General features: G+C 40.2%; 1 protein-coding gene and 1 long non-coding RNA gene across 11 annotated transcripts in view; both read right to left on the bottom strand.

The window, feature by feature from the left end:
- Positions 1 to 12874, bottom strand: part of LOC116185607 — a 44110-nt gene extending 31236 nt beyond the window's left edge. The window contains exon 1 of the long non-coding RNA XR_004150471.1: positions 12299 to 12874. This is a non-coding gene — a long non-coding RNA (uncharacterized LOC116185607). The remainder of the gene's footprint in view (positions 1 to 12298) is intronic.
- The window catches only part of LOC102681371 (dystrophin, isoforms A/C/F/G/H-like), a 428634-nt gene that overhangs the window by 139427 nt on the left and 270257 nt on the right, over positions 1 to 18950 (bottom strand). The gene's annotated exons all lie outside the window — the stretch shown is intronic.

The following is an 18950-nucleotide window of genomic DNA, read 5'->3' as shown; positions in this document are numbered from 1 at the left end:
TTTTTCCCTTTTTTTTTTTTTTTTTTCAGCAAATATATGCACGCAAAACAAGCATAAGCGGGAAACAGTATGGCAAATATCTCGCACGTTTTCACGCGTGTCGTCACGACTTGCAAATTTGTTTGCTCTGCCACTTTCGAGGATGTCGAAACAAATTCGAAACACATTGAAGCGATGATTCGCGAATGCTGGTGTCTTTCTGGTATTGTTGGTCGAACGATGATCGGTTTTCACTGTGTCTTCTTATTTTCCTATTTTGTCTCGTCAACTGATAACGAATTTGATAATAAATTTTTGAATTTGTTTAATACTGAGCGCGAAGCGTGAATGCTTATGATAAAACGTTTATGAGAATTTTTTTGAATTTATTAGTATAATTTTACCTTTAATTAAAGGATAATAATAATTTTTGTTTTAAGAGCATTGATGATCGTAAAGGGCATAACTCACTTTGTCAGTGGAAACATTTTTTCACGAACCGTCTAAATTATCAAATATTGAAAATTTGTCAAAATTTGTGAAACGAAGATTTATTAAGCTATTATAAAATTACGAAGAGGATCATTTTGCTCGATGCATATATATGTCAAAAATAATGTACAATGTAACATAGTATGTAACGAGAATTAATTAAATAGATAATATAATACAATAAAGATGAAAGATACGATATAACGTCGAGATATAATGTTTATATAAGAATAACGATGAAAAATTCATGTCACTGTGAAATGTATCATCAACGATGAACCGCAATTTTCGAAGAGTTAAAAACATGAACAGAATTTATCATCATGATAATAAATGTTAGCGAAATATTAAGATAGAAAAAATAATATAAATTGCTAACATCTGTTCAATTATTCGTAGATTTTATTTAATTTTCATTCGTAAATCAATTCGTAATTAATTACTTTAGAAAATTTAACGGACGATTTGCCAATATTTCAGAAACCGATTTTTAAAAGTTTATCGAACTCCCCGAATTATGCTCGCGTTACAGTTTTCATTGGTGCAAAAAAGAAAAAAAAAAAAGAAAATCGGGATCAAAGGTCCCGCTTAATTAGAACTTATATTTAACAAATTTTTAAAATTCAATTTATCGAGCAAAATGAGGTAATATCGTGAAAACATTTTCCACTCATCGATTGGGTCTTGGCTTGAGTTTGCTTTGCAATTTTGTTCGGCTGCCGTATTATTCGCCTATTATATATTTTGATCGTTAACGAATATCGATCACAATTATAATATAAAATTAATATCGTGGCTCGTCTCTCGAGAAAGTAAAAAAAAAAAGGAAAAAACAAAAAAATTCAAAAACCAAATTCTTTTTTAATAAAATACCATTTAAAATATTAATCGTAAAATCCCCCTAACAAAAAATCTCGATCAATCGTCCTCTCGCGGAATAATTACCATTTAATAACAATAATTACAAGTTAATAATTCTGCTAAACAAATAATTTTGTTTACAACAAACATCCGAGTCTCAAATCGATCGTTTTCCGAACAAAATACTCCAAAACATCAATTTTTGAGAAAAACCTCAATCTCTCGAGCTAATACGAATCTAATGCCATAATTATACCTTATAATCACACCTCCACTAAACAAATTTCCTCAATTTTACGATTAATGCATAATCATACTCGCAATCAGGCAAAATATCCATTCGTTCTATAATCAAACTTGTTACGTTTTAATCTGTCATCACCAACCAGTGCGATTCTACCAACAATATTAGCTCGAGGAATCTAATCGAGGAAAGGGGACAAAAGAAACGAAACCCTCCCCTCTCCTTTCCGAATCGAAGCCAATCAAATTCGCCTCGCAATTTCGCCAACTCTTTCTCCCTCTCTCTCTCTCCCTGTCCATCTCTCGTCCATTTAAATCGAAACGGGCGGCCTGTGAACACGTTTTCACGTGTGTACCCCGGCCAGGGAGATCGTAAAGCATCGGAACGGGGGGAGGGGAGGAGGAACCGATCGGCTGGATTCCAGGAAACGGATTGCCGGTCACTGAACTTTCATTTCGTACGGTAACGCAAACGAAATCGGCCTGGTAGCATCGCGTTTGCATGACTAAACAACCGGTTCAATTTCCTTTCAACGGCGGCCCGCAACAAGGAGGAGTCCGTCCACCCTCCCTGCCCGCCACCCCTTGAAACATTTTTTCGCGACCCTCCCCCTCTTGGCGACAAAAGCACAAGTACACAATTGCCACTTTCCAATCTGTGGCTCTCGTTTCTGCTTTCTATCATCCGATTCGATCGTGCGTGTGCTCTCCCTCCCTCTCTCTCTCTCTCTCTCTCGTGTTTAACGCGTTTCCATACGCTCCTCGCGCCATTCTCTTCATTCGCGAACGCGGCCGGGATTAAATTGTTCGACCGATTCGGCTTGGAATCGTGTTTCATTGTGGTTGCTCGTGCAACTGGAATCGCCCGTCTTTCGAAAGATTCTACTGTGCCGAACCGATACCGGCGCAATTCTATTTTCTTCCCTATTTTTATTCTCCCCTCTCTTTTTCTCTTTTTGCTTTTTTCCTTCGTAGAATGATTTAGGCAGCAATACGTTTATGTGTGCATTTTTCGAGAACGCGTCAAATTTCTCTCAAAAGGAAGTTGATATGGTGAGAAAAACGAGTATAATGAAAAGAATATCTGGCGACGATATTGAAAACGAAACGAAACGGGAGTCTTGAACAGAGTTTAAGGATTTTTTTCAATAATGGAAACCGGTATAAGTGCAAAACATTGAACAGGATATGGAATTTTACCAATATAATTTTCTACTAACTTTTTGAACATACAATATTATTGTATAAACGAGGAGATTTAGCTGCAATCTCTCGAAATTGAACATTTGAGTCGAAAGATTTATTCGGACGGATGGAATTTTTACAAGACAAAGATAAGAAGGTGTTCTCGATCGACTCTCTTCGTATCGATCGTCACCACCGAGCAAATATTTATCGTCGATTCAGCTCCTCAGAGAAAAATATTATTTAATATTTTCCCCGGTCGGGGTATCGCTTAGTCGTCTAGAAAAGAAAAGAAACCGGGATATCTTTGTACCGGTTTCCATAGACGAACACGAGGACGAGGAAGTAGACCGGTTCGAGCCGGGAAAGAAGCGATTCTGGAAGATCGATCGACTTCTCTCTTGATGCGGAAGGGTAGAACGAAAGCGGGAAACACGGGTCATTGACAATTCTCTGAAATCTTGGATAAAACTGCGATAAAAAAACTTCGTTTTTCTGCCTTTAGTTATTTGAAAAATCGCATCACTTCCTTCTAAATAAAAAATTTCGTGTAGCGTTGAAGCATTGAAAGATTTTTCATTTTGTTGATAATTCTCCGATTGATTCAATCCGTGGCTCCTTTATTTAAATCTTTCGTGTCTCTGAACGAGATATATGGATATAATGTCGTCTTTTTTGGAACTTACGAATGATACGAATTTCATTTCATCAAATTTGAATAATAATTTGAGAGAGCTCTTCGTCGAGAAAAATATCGGATAATTTGAAAATCCCGAGTTTCTCTTTCCGATCGAATTCGAGGATATTTAATAAAAAATCAACAAACCTTTTTAAGTATTTTAAAATATTAAATATGAAATAATATTTGTAATAAGAGAAGCCGCGAAAATTGGAGGAACGAATCGTGACAGAATCGGTTTGATGACTTTCGATAAAGTTACGGAACGTTGAAGAAAATTGGATACTTCTCGGAAATAGGAATTCTACGAACAATCGGAATGATATTACGACGTTTGAGAACGACACGGTTATTCTCGAGGTATCTCTGCACGAGGTTGTAAAGAATAAATGCAAAGTTTACCTCAGAATGCGCGGTTCTTTACATTATCAAGATAGGGGAAAGAATGTTTCTCAAAGATGGCAAACAAGATTAAATTCCTGTTTCCGTGATACGAGTACATTTCTCCTAACGCACATCAAAATTCTACGTTTTTTTAACACACGTATTAAAGACGATCCTTTATGCAAGCGACAGTCTCTTTTACTCCTTCTTTGAATCTCTTCCTCCTCCTCTTCTTTTTTTATTTTCCAAACCTTTTAAATCTCCACAACGAATGTATTGTCACTATATTATCTATACACTTTTAATTTGTTCTTCTTATCCAAGACGATGTCGAACAAATCACCGTTTCTCGACACACGGACTTATCGCGTCCCACGAGTACAGATATTAACCGTATATTTATTTTAGCCAAGAGCTGCTTAGCGGCCGGTTAATGGAGGCTCGAAGTACTAACGGAACCTCGTTCGAGACTGGTAATTGGTATAAGTCCGTCGTTGTAGAACATTACGCGCGAGGATGATGACACTTAAGGGATGGTGGATCGTAGCTACGAGAGTCTTGATACGCGTCTAGCAATAAGTGTCCTCCTCCTCGCTCGAGAACTGCTCAAATTTATTCTGATTCCTCGTTCAAAAAAAAAAAAAAAAAAAAAAAAGAAAATTTATTATATATTGAAGAATTATTCTCGGAATCAATTCGAAAAAATTTTTCGAACAAATCTTGGTACTTGAACCGATATTTGCGGAAATTCGAAGAGTCGATCTTGAGTGATATCTTCTCCCCGCAATGGAAGAAAATATATTACTTAGAGGGAAAATTGTGTCACTTTCCTTCTGATTGGATCCTCCTTTTAATTCCTCGACATGCTTTTTTTTAATCGAGGAAAGAAAGCAATCGTGACGACACCACGATTATCAATTTCCACCACCCGTGTATCCGGATTTATATCAACGATCTGGCCTCCTTTTTGAATTTTTCATAATCGACTAGCCGGTTAACCGGAGGTAAAACTTTCCAACTTTCGGTATAATTTAAACAGAAATTCTCATTTAATTATCCCCAGCGGCCGGTTTTGAAACTGTATCCAGGTTAAGCGGAGACAATAAATCGATTTAGTGAAAGTTGCTGCCACGCTTCCTTGCTTATCGGATTATCCGGTTATTTTGAGTCGTTGTTTCAACGTTCATACCAGTAAAATATATTTGTTTCTCCCTCTCTCTCTCTCTTTCTTCCTCTTTCGATAAAAGTTCTTCGCAGGTGGATCGATATTGGACGATATAATGGCGAGAGAGTCTTTATCCAATCGGTTCTTTTATAACCGAAAAGATCCTGCAGTTGATGTTGGCTTTCTCGTCTGACCAAAAATGCCGAAAACCGATAACGTTGGAGATGTCAAAAGCAGGTCCGTCCGTGGAATTCAAGGAAGTTTTCTCTTCTTTCGAGGGGAACGACATCGAAACTTCATCTCACGAGCTTCCGGACGTGTCAGCGGCCATGGCTTGGTCAAACAAACGGGATTAGAAGTTGATGAAACTCTTTGCAGATGAGAAACTTCTTTCCTCTTTCTCTTTTTCTTTTGTTCCAAGTGATTAATTTAAATGAAAGGAAGAAAATTTGTCGCACGTTCCAAGTATTAATATCATCTTGAGATATCATCTGCTCCAAATTATCGTCCAAGATCTATCGATTTTCGCAACGAAATTCAATTCCAATCTAGGCTAATCATTTTACCGTTCCTCTTTGCCGATTAACAAACAATTTACAGGCAATTGTTAAGCAGATCGTTAACTTCAAAAATAAAAAACCTCTTTCATATTCGTCATACTTGCACTCGAACCTTTATCTCGTCAATCAATTCTCTAGCAAAACTGTAACAATTCTTCCAACACATCTTAATGATAAACCTTAAACCTTAACACTGCTTTGAATGTTTTTTTGTTTTTGTTTCCTCTCGTTCTACGAATCAATAATTTTCCCATCCACATGGTCCATCCCCTCCTTCCAGCGATGATACAATAATTTCTATTTGCTATTACAGAAAATACACAATCGATACTTTCTTTCGAAACGAAAAAGTAAAAGCCAAAAGAACCCGCCCACGTTTTAACGTTTCACAAAACACACCTCGAACGAGGTAGAAAACAACGAACAATGAACAAACGGCGCGGCTAACACGCCGCCGATAAGCTTAATCGGCGAACCAGTAACTATCGGTTTTCGTTCGCCGCGATTCCTACGAGGACTTCACCCACTCCTCTTCATCGAAACAAACGCCTGCCGCGGGGATAAACGCGGGGAAAATGGGGCAAGGGGCTCCCCGATATCCACAAGCATCGAGCTTGTAACAGGCCGTATCCTATTTGCTCCGAAAATGCCAATCACTGTACAAGAACACTATAACAGGATACGTTCAACAGTTCGTTTCTTTACGTTATCGATCGTTGTGTTCTTTTCTTCGCGTTTCCCTTCGCGAGTAGAAATTATTCCAAAGATCTTAGGCGAGCTCGAAAGTATGAAAAAGGAGGGTTTGAAAAAAACTCGCTTAAGAATTATATCTTGTGTTGTGCGATCTTGTGTTTCAACGTAGTCGTCCCTCTAAGAATACACGTTTATAAACCCGTAGAAAGATTGTTTATCTCGTAAAAATATAAATTTGCAATTTTCTCCAACCCATTTTATAAAATAGTAGACAGTTACTTTCCTCAATAATTTTTAAAAGTTCAAGATTTACCGAAGAATAATCAATAACCAACTGTACACAATATATTTGCAGTTATTATATAATTCGAATGTAACTTTTCCATCCATCCATGTAAAATCTATTCACAATGATCCAAGATTTTTTTCACGGTCGAAGGGGAGAGGAAAGCAACGAGGAGGGTCAAATTACGCGATCAAGTGGCCGTCCACTTCCATTTCTGGCGTCTGAAGAGGACGAAAAGTCGCGGAGTCGAAGTCCAGGAGGAGGAGGGGGCGGGTAATTGCAACGGGTACAATGGGGCCAGGCCGCGAGAGGGGCGAACAGGCCGCGGATTGACTTCTTGCGGATTAATAACTTCCTTCCTCGGGCGCAAAGTTGGAGGGCCGTGACTAAATACCGGTCGAGAAAGAAAGTTGGTCGTGAAACATCGGCGAGGTCCGTCCGTCCGTCCGTCCTCCCACCCCCACCCTCGAAGCGCGAAACTTATTTTCGATCCACTCGAGCGCAAAGTTATGAAGACGGTGTTTACCGCAAACCGAGTTTCCTCGCAGACGAAAACAATTCTTCGAATATTCAACGGGATATTAAAGAAATTATTTTCATAAGAGAGGGATGATCGAGATTATTTATTAGATCGCTGCACGTGAAAAAGGACAATTTTATGAATTCGTAAAACTGTTTGAAAGATGAATAATATTTTGTTTCAATTCGAGGATAATTTGGATAATTTGAATGTTATTAATTACGAAGAGGAACCTCGTGTGAAACGATACTATATACTTTAACATTAAAGGAACGAATCTTCGTTAAAAAAAATTACGATCGACAGTGATACAAGAAATAAAGAGAAATAAAGATCGAATTCATCAAGCTTGAAATATTACATTTTCCAATTATCTTTTCTTTTCTGCGATGACAACGTGATATATTAGGCGAAATAAAATTCTATGCGTACGAAACAACATCGAACGAGATTTCAAAAGGTTTCTAATTTTTTTCTCTCCCAACCGCGAAGGAGTTTTAATTCGAATTAAGAAGACGAGACGATTTACAAGGAGAAATCGATCCAGCTCGAAACTCTTGCTAGCTTCCCTCTAATTAACGAGTGGTAAGTACTCTTCTCTCTTGACTTGCTACCGAAGAACTTATCGTTCTTAGCCAACTCGTATTGTCGGTGAATATACCCGGATCGTTTCGGTTACGGGAACTTCGTGTTACTGTATTATAGCGGTTAAAGATTCTGCTATTACACCCAGTTATCGTGTTGGATCTGGGATTATGGTATGGGGCTGGTACGAGAACGGGTAGTTTGTAGTTCGACAAGACCGAATTTTCCTTTCACATTTGTTTTCAGATTCACTTTGCGTTTAATTCCTAGAAATTAGATTCGTTGAGAGACGATTATTTATAAAATGTGCAAAATGATGATCAATTTAAGAAGGAGAAAAAATTTTTCCTCTTATAAGAATGCAATTCAAAAAATTAACGTTTTTATTTTCTGTTTATGTTCACTGCGATTCGAACGCAAGATCATTGATCATTCTCAAATAAATAATTGGACAAGAATATTTTACTTGCAAAATTCCAACAATCTCTATTTTCCTTGGGGAAGAAGAATTCATCATCGACGAGTCGACACTTCGTTTCAAACGAATTAAAATTCGATTTTAATTCAACCATGGCTCTCTCACCAAGAGTCCACCAAGTTTATCCGGAGAAAAGAACTTTTCCCAACGGTCGCGCAAATTAATTTCTTCCTCGAGCCGATGATAATTTCTCCATTTCACGATCCCAAAGAAGGGATCCACCTGCTTCGCTCCCTTCTTCAATTCACGCGCGTAACACGTGTATAAATCCAATGAAAGAGCAACGAGTCCTTTCCTCCTGAAACTGAGCCGATAACTCACCGCACAACGGAGAAGACTTAATAAGAAAGTTATCGAGGTTATCGAACTCACTAAATCCACCAGTTAGCGGGTGTCACGGCCCATATTGGCTCGTTTATCTTACATGCTCGGCTGTCCCCCGCTATCTCCGTCTATTTGATATTCTGGCCGCGAGCGCGGGTCCGCGCCATCCACTTCCGGGAAACGGGGGTTTCGAGGGGGGCCCTCCTCGCCGATGTTACGTCCCCGTTATGGATCGATCGGACGGGGATCGCCACTTTTGTCGGTTTACGATGTTGATATTAAAATTCTAGGTAAAACGCGGGTAAAAATATTTTCAACTCTCCCCTTCCCCTGAATACACCGCTTGGATATTGTTGGGAGAATATCGTATGGGGAGAAATAACAGGACGTGAAGTTTTTATCGAAAAAGTTCTTTTTTAAACGCGTTTTCTTAAATTTTTGATATAAGGTGAAAGTAGGAATTTCGATGAAATGTTCGAAAACTCGGCCCAATTGTATTTTTATTACGGTAAAATTCTCCTAATTTTTGAAGCAAGGTAAAACCATCACAGTGGTCTTATTTCAGAATCGATAGAATCCTCAGGGAAATCGAGTAATTAGCGAACACGATTTCGTCTTAAATTTATCGACATTTTAGGGAAATATTTCAGGAAAAGTTGATAAAATCGTACACTCATCGTATCATTATCGATGGAAAATCGGATATTTACAATATTAAAATCCGTTTCCTCCATGGCACAAATGCCACAAACATCCCCTTAATTACAGAAATACAACAATACTCAACTCTCCGTGATGACTAAATGGAATTTCAATCCCCACTAGATTAGATGAATTCCATTCTAATCTTACCTACTCAAAGAAATTCGATACAAGTTCCGTTCCCCTTCTATGGAATTCCAGTTATTTACCCTAACGAAGATGAAGAAAATCGAGAAAGAGAGGCGCGTTCGTCGTCAAATTCGCTAATTTTTATTCGCCGTCTAATTCCCCGATTCTTTTCACGACGCGTGTCGTCCTCTTATCCCGAAATCCTCGAGGAAATAAGAAAGAAGCATAGCATCCCGCGTATATATCGCGTATATATAAATAAACCCTATGTGGCCTGGGTGAGTGCCGTTCCCTGTTCACCCGATACACGACTGTATACACGTAGTAACCAGGTAACGTGTAAGAGATGGGTTCGAGCCGCGGTCGCCCCCGGCTGATTCCCGGCGAATATGGAATTTTGATGAAGCGCCGGATATTCCCGATTGCTTCTATCGATTCCGCCAAGCGTAGAAGAAGATAGGTGGCAGATTTCTAAAGAATGGAAAATAAAAATAAAAGAGATAAAAAGGATAAAAGGGAAAAGAAAAGAAAGGTAAGATAACCGATTAGATAGCTCTCCCCTGTATCCGACGATAAATTAATCGAGATATCGCACGTCGATCTGGAAACGATTACAAGGGAAAATTTCCACCGGATCTCTAATTATTCTCGCTAATTAGTCGAGCAGGCTGGACCTGGAGCCGCTGCCCCTCTCCCCTTTCTTATCGCGGATTGTTCGATTGTTCTCTCCCTCCGCGCCGTTGAACGCGTCGCCTGGTAAGTGCAATCGTAATTACACGGGGTGTAAGCGCATAGATTGTTAAGGGTCGCAGCAGGCCGAACTTACCACTGAACTTAATCGACTATCGATGTCGCCTGTAATTCGACACGCACTGTCTTCTAAAACGGAGGAGGAGGGGAGGGTTGAAATTATACGTGGCCGTGTATCGGGGCAACGCCATTAATTAAAACAACGCGTTAGTTTAGTGGACTGGAGTGGAATGCTTTAATGGTCCGCCGCATTGTACACGAACGATCCTCTTGCCAAGATGTGTCACTTGTTAGTCTCTCTCTATTGTGCGGCTTGCTAGAACATCAATGGAAGTCAATGGAAGTGCAAATTTTTCACGTTCTTCTTATTGTGTTTCCGAGCTCGAAGTTTCGAGTTTGAAGTTTATTTATTGCAAAAGATCAACGCCAAAAGATTTGACGAAGGAAAGGCAAACGGAGATCTCTTGTGCAAGGGATGTATATCTGAATGTGAAAAACTGAGATTCGAACGTTATAAATATGCAACGAGGGTAAAACGAGTTCCTTTCGTTCGGTTTGTGATAGAATGAAGTTCTTTTGGAGAAAAATTCGATTCGAAAGGGAGAGGAACGATTGGAAATCGAGCATGGAAAGAACTATTTCTAGCGAGAAAAAACGACAAGATTCGGATTAGAGAAGGCATGCACAATCGTTTAAACAAGCATTTCACGACGAGACAATCGTCGCACGAATTCATTCGCTCGTCTTAACGAGTCTTTTCTTCGCCCGTTTTCAGCTGCAAACTCGAAAATATGCTCTAATGGAATCAAAGCAACCATCGTACAAGCAAACTCTTTGCTCCTTTCTATTCCTATTATATAAACTACGCTCTTAACTAATTCCGACAATCTCTACAAATCCCACGTTTCACTATGCGCACTATGTATATCAATTATTAAACCATCCAACCGATCGGTTTATGAAAAAATTCCATCCCGACGACGAAACTTTCAAAAAAACAAAAAATATCAACCGTACACACATTTGCGATCCAATAACCCGTAAAATATTGGCGAGAAAAATTTCAATAAAAATTCCAAACTGCGAAACTGTGTTTCGATCGCGACGTAAAAATTCCGGGTATCGAATGAAGAAAAAGAAGAAGAAGAAGAGAAACAAAGCAAGGAAAAAAAAGAATCGTATAATCACTCGTCTCGGTTCACCTGCCCCGCGATTGTCTCGCGTAGCCTCGTTTCCTAGGAAATAATTCGAGTGTCGAGCAGCGTCGATGGGATACGAATGGCGCGGAATAATAACGATTCGTCCCGGCGTGGCTCGGTCTAATGCGTTACGAGCCGCGTCTACTTCCCGTTTCTAGTTAGCGGTTGGATGGAGGCGCGTCATCGCATATTAAACAGGAGGAAAATGACGGAGAAGCCGGTAGAGAGGAGCCCTGTTACCTGGAGCAACGAGCGGGAGAGGAGATTCCGGCGCGAAACGCTTCGCTTGCTGCGCTGGGACGCGACACGACACGACACGACGCTGTCATCGAGTTCATCTCGGCAAATCCCGAGGATTAACCGAGGTGCACACGCGATATTTAATACCTGGAATTTTTTTTCCACCTTCACCACCCTCCTCTTTTTCCTTTTTCCGTCCTTCCCCTGCTATTTTTCTTTTTTCTTTCGTTTCGTTTCGTTTTTTTTTTTTGTTTTTTTTTTCCTTTCGAGAGAGAGAGAGAGAGAGAGAGGAAAGTAATCAACACTTCGCGAAACACGATCCGTGAAGTTCGGTTGGAATATGAAACGTGTTTTACGAAGCAGAATCGCAGAGTAGATCACGAGAGAATTTAATATTAGAGGGAGGGGATTAGTTTCGCTGTAGAATATTTGCGTGACACACCGCCGCAAAACGAGAAGCGATTATTCTACGGTATAAACTACTTGAATATCGGATAACATTCCCATTTCTGGTTGGCAAGAAGGGAACCGAAGAAGCGGCGAGCAACTCGAATATGAAGTAGCAACCCTCTAAAGCCACCATTTAAAGCCCCTTTCTTCGCCGAAACAATTACTAAAAAACTATCGATTTAACTGATAATTTTGTCGTTATTGGATCTTTCGAACTCGATCAACGATCACAATACTATTCCAATAATTCCAACACCGATCGTCCCTCTCGTCAAATATACCTATTATAATGGGATCTTTAAGCGTAATAAAAGAAAATAAAAAACATTGTTAACGATCGAGATCCACGAGGGAATAACGGAGGACTTCGATTGATCGATCATTCGCCACTTACCCAAACTACGGGAAAATTTCTAACGACCCGATTACCGTCGAACATGATTCGAGTAACAAAACTATCCTCCTCGAATCCGAAAAAAAAAAAAAAAAAATTCGTCGAAAATCGTTCATTTTTCACAGCACAAATTCCATTGTTTCCATTTCATCCGTTTATCAGAGAGAGAAAAAAAACGAAACTCGCGCCAAACTCGATAATCGCGGCACGCAACACGGTGGAGACTCGCCGCAGTGCAGAGCGGGGACTGTGCTAGACGATGCTGTGGAACAGACGGTTGTGTGGCGTCGTTAACGAGAGGCAGGGGCCATTGTTTGCGGCCTAGTTCTGCCCATCCGCCAACGGCTTTCCACGCCAAAGACCCCGCTCTCCCTCTTCCTCTCTCTCTCTCTCTCTCTCTGTATCTGTCGATACTTCCATACCACGTGGACGTAATTTAAGTATTACCTCATTACGTCACGTTCCAGGGCCGAGATCCATTCGAGCGAGAAGCGAGGCGAGCGCGTGATGGCTAATGGACAGAGGAGACACGTCGACGGTTATGCCGGAGGCCGAGGTTCTTCTCCTACTCGACGAACGAGGGGTGCAGGTGTTAAAATGAATGGATCGAAACGTTGCCGTCGTTCCACTTTTCTTCTTCTTCTTCTTCGCCTACGAATCGATCGACGTAGGGAAAATAAAATTGTCCGTGATGAGTGATCGAGGGAAATGGGATGATCGGTATCAAGTTTCGAGGCAGAAACGAGTTTTCCTTTGGAAAATCGAGAAATCGCGTAGTATTCATCTTCGATTTAAATTGAATCCAACGTTGATAGGATGTTGTGTTTCTCTGTACTAATTGTGTTTTGCGAATGGACCTTTGATAATTAACTGTTCTGTGGTCTTCGATAGAGCCATTGAAAAAGACGATTTAAACCAATAATCAATGGCTTTGGAAAATGATTCTTCGCGAATGATTCTTCGGAGACCATAGAGCGTTTAAAAGGATTGAAACAAACATCGATACTAAGACTAACATTTCGAGGGAATTTGCTCGAAAGTAGCCACGAAAATGACGAAGATAAATCAATGGACGAGTGTAGGACGAACAGCCTCTCAATGGTCGGGCGTAGAAAATTTCTCCCTTAACGAGACCGGAAATGGATCTCGTTAGGTCGACCGATAACACAGGGCAACACATTTATACACCCACCCTTCGCTCGAGGAAGCAGACGGCTTCACCCTCGAAAGGTATCGTTGGCATCGCATGCATCAAACTCTCAACTTTTAACGCGACACGGGAGAGAAAGAAAGTTTCGAAAGGTGAAGGGCCATTTTCTCAACGCCATCCCTTTTACGCCTTCTCCCTTGGCGGCTACCTTTACCATCATCGAAAAAAGCGCGACCTTCGTCAATCGTGAAACATTGGACGCGGATGCGACGTGGCTCGTTTCATAACATTTAGAGCCAAGATCGAATATCGATGATCCTTCGAGCCGCGCGTGCATTGGATTGGAAGGAAAAGGGGAACGAGAAAGAGGTCCCGAGAGAAAACGTCTGCCGGCCCCTGGAGCTCGATAACTTACGATTTTCCCGGTTTTTATTCGGTCCGAAAACAACGCTCTTTGACAATCTAACTCCCTCTTTGCATTTCCATTGAACTTTCCTCTCCCTTCCCCCTTCTTCTTTCCCTCGTTTCTCACGAATTTCCATCCCGTTCCCCTCCTTTATTCCAACCAAGGGAAACAAGTTTACGCGTCGCTCGTGTATCTTCCTTTGTGCCACGAATATATATTTTGGAGGGAATCGAGTCTCTGAGACTGGACAGCTGTTGGCTACGACCGATTCTTCTTCGCCCTTATTCCCATACGCGTTGTTCCGCAAATGGAGCTGACTGTACGCCGTTGGTGAACGGATGGAACCGCCATCACGGTTCTAAACGATGCTAACTATGCTTCCTCTCTGTTTCGTTCTTTCTTATGTTGGGTAATCTTCGAGATAGGTGGGCTTTTTTTAATGGAAAACTGGCTCGTTCACTTTTCTTCGAAATATCTCAACGATCGAAGGGTTTGTTTTGAACGATCATTCGTGATTTTCGAAATTTTCGAGCAAAGTTGTTCAATTGTTATATTTTTGATCGTCGTAATGGAGAGTTTGTACGTAAATGTATTCTCTTTGAACGTTGAATAGAGAATATCCCATGTTCCAAGCTGTTACAGAGACGGGTGATGCGAGGTCAATTTTCTTAAAAAAAAAGAATTGGTCTAGACGAAGCTGGTCTGGGACGGTATTACGGGATCTATGTCCCTGGAATCCACCGAGAGGAATACCGAGTGAAGCACGGTGAAAGAGAGATGGGGAAAAGAAAACGAACGAGTTCTGTCGGCGCGATACCGGAGAAGAATGTGTTTAGTCATCTTCAAGCTTGAGGGAAATTTTGTTCCCCAAGAGCTTCAGAAACGGCGGAGAATGTTGTCCGAGACTCGAGACGGCGAGTTGGAAGAGTAATGGTGCCAGCTTTTCAAATAATTTAATACACTGTTATTCCACGATTCTGTTAATTTCTCCTTTTCTTTCCCTCCCCTCCCTCGTTTCTCTTACTCAAACGAAACTAAAACTCGTCACGTTCTTTGTTTAAAAAAAGAAATGCATTTCCGATTTCTTCAACTTCCCGATATTCTTTCTTTTCTCAGAAAACAAATTACAAATCATTCGACAATATTTTCGTTATTAACAAATTTCCTCGTCTTTCGAATCAATTTCAACGAAGCCGCTTTCCGTGAATCCCTTTTCCTCTTCCAAAAAGATCTCTCAGAATTTAAACTCTCTAAAAATTCGTTTCAATGGTAGAAAAAAAAAAAAGAAAAAAAAAATAAATAAAACGCAGTATCGGCGCGTAACAAACGCATCCGGAAAATTCAACAGCCCGGCTGCATTTCGCGTTTGCCTTTTCTCTCGAGGATATGTCCGCGATAAAACGTTCCTCGGGTGTACGTTGGCCCCGTATATTACGGATTTTCACGCGACACGTTTGCATATACAGATATATATATATATACGCGATCGTTAAACGAAAGTGAATATCGATCTGGTATCGCGGCGCTCGAAACTCGAGTAACGAAATCCGAAACACAATATAGGGGATGCGTTTTCCCTCTCTTCTCCATACATCTCCCTTCCTCTCTGTTTTCCTCTTTTTTTCTCTCCCTCCTCCTCTCCCCTTCTCTCTTCAATTTCGTCTATTTTATTTTTTTTCCCCTTTCTTTTATATATATAAATTCAACCGGACAACCAAGTCTAAATTAATTTTTATGCAAATAAGGGCTTTCAAAACCCGCGGATTTTTCGTTCATTGATTTACACCCGTTTACACACGCTTAAAGCACGGATACGTTGATTTTTCACCGCGAAATCCACGCGGGAACCATGCCGCTCGTTACCCGCATACGTATCGTTAAACCAGCCAAGGGATATTGATTCAATTTCGACAAATACCGCGTCGCTCCCTTTCATCGACACAGCCCACGATTTATCCGCTTGATTCTCGCCTTCTTTTTTTCCTTTTTTTTTTATTTTCCTTTTTTCTTTTTTTTCTTTTATTTTCACGATACCTATCCTCTGACTTTGACTTTGCCATTGGGATTGGGGTTGAATTACGAAGGGAGGGATGCTGCCAGAATGGGTTTTAGTGACAAGGTTACGTGTAATTATTGGACGAAATTGAATCTGTTTTATGGAATCGGATTGATTGACGGACGAAGAATGCGGAAAGAGTGTTCCATTTTATGTCTGAGATGTTGGGAATCAAGGGTGATACGAAATTGATATTTTCCACTCAAAGAAATTTGTAACGAGGAAACATTCTTCGAAAAGTTGAACAAATGCATTAATTTTTTATGATCATACAAAAGACTTTTTCTCGAGTGTATGTGTATTCTCGAATCATTTCGTATTCAACGTCGCATCAACGAATGAAGATGACGTTTCGGAAATTATCAAGGAAAATCAAGTTGCACGAGTGGTACCATTCTGGTGCCACGAAAACCATTAAGTGGAATTAAGTTAGACGAGTGAGGCAAGAAGACAGTGGCACTGATGAGGTTATCGAGGATGCCATTTGGAAGAGCCATTGAACGAGATCGATTTGTTAAAATTAATCTTGGATATTCGGAACGTTGTTAAATTCAACGTAACAATTATATATCTTCTTCATTCTCTGTTTGAAATCTAATATCTTATCGATATAATATTAATGTAATTATAATTAAATTGTAATTACAATTCGTAACGATACTTTTTAGAGAATCAATCCAAAGATGAACACATCACCCATCCTATCGTACACATCACAATACAACATTAAATTATATTATCCAAAAAACCGTAAAAAATTTTATCCACTTACGATCTCAATAACTTAAATTAAATACTATTTACACCCGATGATACACTTGATTCCTTCTATCCGGGTCACGAGTGCGACGCGATATCGCGGGCGAACGTAAATAGAAAACAAATCAATCTGGAAAAAAAAAAAAAAGAAATCACGGATAGCGATCAGATTTAGTCACACTTTCGTTGATCGATCGGCAATATCAGTGACGGTCGAGCGACAGAATGACGGTGCGCCGCGCCGTTCCATTCCCACGGGTCTGTGCCCGTGCAAAAGTGCGAAACACGCCCCTGTCGGCGGCGATTCGACGGGGCGAGCAATATGTCGTATAGCTCTCGATCGCAAAAGAGGCGATCAGCACCGAATCCAGCCGATAATCGCGTCACATGTACCGTTCCCGATAAATCCTTGCTCCATAAATACCGATCGAAATTATGCAACCGGCGTTCAAAGCGGCCATCGTCCCAGAAGGCGCTGCTGGTTGCCTCGTTAAAAGCCGCACGGTTGATTTGCAATTTCCTGTCTGGCTCCACGTTGCGTGCTAACGCGTCTCTCGCACGTTGCTAGCGATGGAATCAAGTTCGATGTTCGTGATTATAAACCGAGAGAGATACGTTTTCGTAGAAAAATTGGAGATCGGATTGGACGTTTACTGAAATAAAATCGAAATTTGTATCAATTTGAGTATTAATTCCATCTTCCATGCGAAAGATTAGAAGATCGATGGTAATTTTATATTGAAATTTCTTACGAGTAATACTCTTCTACTTGAAAGTAGAATCCTTTTTTTTTCGAAATAGTTATGAAGAATTCGAATTCGATCTCTTGTTCGAAAGGGATATCTTTCTTGCGAGATACTTAATCCCATCGCTAGATATCAAGTTTACGAGACTCGGTAAAATGTGTGTCCGTTTTTCTTCGATAATCTTATATATTATGGGATATATTTAATCGCGTGGAGGGTTTGTCCAAGGATTATTCAGTAGGAGCGTAGATTGCTTGTCTCGTTAAATAGAAGGTGTCGTTCGTTACTTGTAATTGGAAAATAATTGGAAAATCGTTATCTCGCAATCTTCCTTGTACTTCGAACATTTTTGATTGGAAGTGAAGTTGTATGGGGGGTTGAAATTAGTTTCCTATACGAGGAACGAGACTGCATTATTAACATTTCGTTCTATACTATACTGTAAGCGGCGTATCACGACGGGTTTTAGCCTCTTCCGCCTTCTTTATCTCCTCAATATATTTAATGTAATTTTCTTTGGGGGCTATAAAGTAGCAGCTTGCTTGGAGGCATTAAATTTTCAAGAATATTAAAGAGTAACTTCGCCATTCCACTAAATCACTCTATCATCGCATATTAATCCCTCCACCATGCTTAAGTTATTTATCTCATATTTTTCTTAAACCCTGTACACACCGTCCCTGTAAGAAATTAATAACTCTGAACTATAATGTTTCTCTCTAAAGGATTTCTAATAAAATCGTTCAAATTTTAATTGTAATTTAATCTTTGTATTCTTCATCGTCCCTTTTCTCTCAAGAAAACATGTAAACATTAAAAGAAATTTCTTTAATCTCAATCCTTTTTCTTTTCTTCTTAGAAATAAATATTTTCCATCTCTACAATCTCCAAATATACCTTCCATACACAACATCCTATGCACATTTCCTAAACTTCATTTACCAACCATTTATTACTCTAATTATAAAAGATAATTTCGTTCAACTTCAAACCAACAATCTTCCCTTAAACCACGTGTTCCCACATTTTTGTTTGTGATATACAACCAACAACAAATCAATCCACCAATCCTCGTTACCTCCGAAAGGAACATCCCAACGTTCAAGATCCAAGATCGACACATCCCTCTCAGAATCATCGTCGTCGTGACCCTAAACGCGGTTTTTCTTCCCCCTTTCTCTCTCTCTTTCTCTCTTCCTCGTTTCCCAACGCGGTCGCTTATTGGAACGAGAATATATTGCCAGTTTCGCGGTTGGACAAGCAAGCCCCGCTACACTGGCCGCGGCTCTCTATCGTAAAACGATTACTATAGCACCGTGCCCCTTGCGTACAATGGCTTTTGTTATAATGGAACGTTTGTTTCGCGCATTCGAGAGGGAGGAGAGGGAACTTGGATTTTTCGCCTGCCATAATTCATCGCTGCCCACGCGCGGTGGATTCTTTTAAAGGAGAGAGATCTACGGTCGTGGTTGTTGGCGACCGGCCGGATCGAACCGTTTCCAACCGTTACAATTTGTTGCGCGGGATCTCGCTTT

Source organism: Apis dorsata, unplaced genomic scaffold (genome assembly GCF_000469605.1).
Source record: "Apis dorsata unplaced genomic scaffold, Apis dorsata 1.3 scaffold_222, whole genome shotgun sequence".
Lineage (NCBI taxonomy): Eukaryota > Metazoa > Arthropoda > Insecta > Hymenoptera > Apidae > Apis > Apis dorsata.
This window is presented reverse-complemented; position numbering and strand designations above follow the sequence as displayed.